Source organism: Nicotiana tomentosiformis, chromosome 3 (genome assembly GCF_000390325.3).
Source record: "Nicotiana tomentosiformis chromosome 3, ASM39032v3, whole genome shotgun sequence".
Classification (NCBI taxonomy): Eukaryota; Viridiplantae; Streptophyta; class Magnoliopsida; order Solanales; family Solanaceae; genus Nicotiana; species Nicotiana tomentosiformis.
The window spans coordinates 122972454-122974848 of record NC_090814.1 but is presented as its reverse complement, the minus strand read 5'-3'; positions in this window follow the sequence as shown (position 1 = coordinate 122974848).

The window sequence follows — 2395 nt, the reverse complement described above, 5'->3', positions numbered from 1 at the left end:
TTTTCAACTTTAAGAAAATCACAATAATAATCAAAGGCAACTGCGGCCATAAATCAATATCAACATGGGCACTCCCGAGGTACCGCCTCGTAGTCCCAAATCATAAATAAATTCATAATATCTCATTTTTCTTATATCACCGCGGGAGCCTTCACAATTTATTTTAAAGAAAATATTTTTTCCGAAATAGCACCCCGCGTTTTAGCCACCCTTATCACACTGCATGACTTCTAGTAGTTCCCCTAATATCCACGCGTATCAAGCCACTCTTATCTCACCGCATGCGTTTCAACACCCAGACCTTATACCACCGCATGCGTATCAATATCACAATATATCACAATATGCACCTCAAGTGCTCAAATATTTCAATTTGCCAAAATAAACAATATCAACAATATTTTTCCACGACAAGGAGCTCACGACTCAATCATAATGAGTACAAACAATCTCACAAAAATATTCGGGAATAAATAACTCAACAAAAATAATATTTTAAAATTTTTAATACGTTGCTTCAATACCAAATTTAAAATATCTAATACTTCATATTAATAATATTTTAATTAAAGAAAGTCAACTTTCAAATAATGCACAGAATAAAAGAAACCAAGTTTCAACTAAACATGTAAAACAATTAGCAGGAAAGGTCAAGTAAATTTAAAATATAAAAATTAAATCAATGATGAAGAATATAACAAGGTAAAATTATTTAAATTAATATGCAACAGTGATCTACACAATTTAAAGACATAATCTTTCACATTTAGCCCGTGTACACACTCGTCAACTCGTGTACACGACTTTCATCATATTACAATTATCACATCAATACCAATCCTAGGGGAAATTTCTCTCACACAAGGTTAGACAACTCACTAACCTTGACTTGCTCCAATTTAATCAAGTAGTATGCCTTTTCCTCGATTTTACGACTCCGATCGACTCGAATCTAGTCATAATTAATTCGATACAATCAACAAAAATTATAGAATCAATTCCATAAAAAATACTATATTTTTCAATAAAAATCCGAAATTAACTCAAAAATTGCCTGTGGGGCCCACGTCTCGAAATCCGGCGAAAGTTACGAAATATGAACGCTCGTTCAACCACAAATCTAACCATATAAAAATTACTAAATTACGATAAAAATTCGACCCTCAAATCCTCAAATCTATCCAAGAGGATTTTCAAATTTTTCCAACTTAAATCACCAATTAAATATTAAAAACAGTGATGGATTCGGGTAATCAAACCAAAATTGAGTTAAGAACACTTACCCAGATGTTTTCTCTGAAAATCTCCCAAAATTCGCCTCAATCCGAGCTCCAAATCGTTAAAATGGATTTCAGAACTTAAACTTTATGTCCAGACCTCTCTTCTTCGCGAGCGCGACCGTCATCTCGCGTTCGCGTAGACCAACTCAGACTGCCTCTCAACTTAACTCATCACGAACATGACCAATGCTTCGCGAACGCGAAGCTTTGCAAACTCAGACCTTCGCGAACACGTCCCCTACCTCACGAACGCGTAGAACAAAATACTGGGGTCCCCAGCTGCCTCACTCCCATTCGCGAACGCGAGGCCACTCACGTGTTCGCGATGCGCACACTGCCCTACCCTTCGCGTTCACGTCCTCTCCTCTGCGAACGCATATAAAACAAATCTCACCAGCTCAGAACACTCTTTGCGAACGCGAGGCTCCTCTCGCGAGAGTGTAAGAGGAAACCCGAAAAATTGCAGCAACAGATATTAGTTATCTTACCAAGGCAAACAATGATCTGTTAACCATTCGGAACATGCCCGAGCCCCTCGGGACCTCAACCAAATATACCAACAAGTCCTAATACATCATACGAAGTTAGTCGAGTCTTCAAATCACATCCAACAACACTAAAAACACGAATCACACCCCAATTCAAGCTTAATAAAGTTTAAGAATTTCCAACTTCTACATTCGATGCTGAAACCTATCAAATCTAGTCTGATTGACCTCAAATTTTGCGCACAAGTCATAAATGACATAATGGAGCTATGAAAATTTTCGGAACTGGATTCCGACCCCGATATCAAAAAGTTAACTCCCCGGTCAAACTTCCAAACTTAAATTCCTATTTTAGCCATTTCAAGAATAATTTAACTACGGACTTCCAAATAAAATTCCGAACACGCTCCTAAGTCCAAAAGCACCATACTGAGCTGTTGGAATCATCAAAATTCTATTCCGGGGTCGTTTACACATAGGTTGACATCCAGCCAACCTTTTCAACTTAAGTTTTAAACTTTGGAACTAAGTGTTTCAATTCATTCTAAAATATCTCCGGACCCGAACCGATTACCCCGGCAAGTTACATAACGGTTATAAAGCACAGAATGAGCATTAAATAGGGGA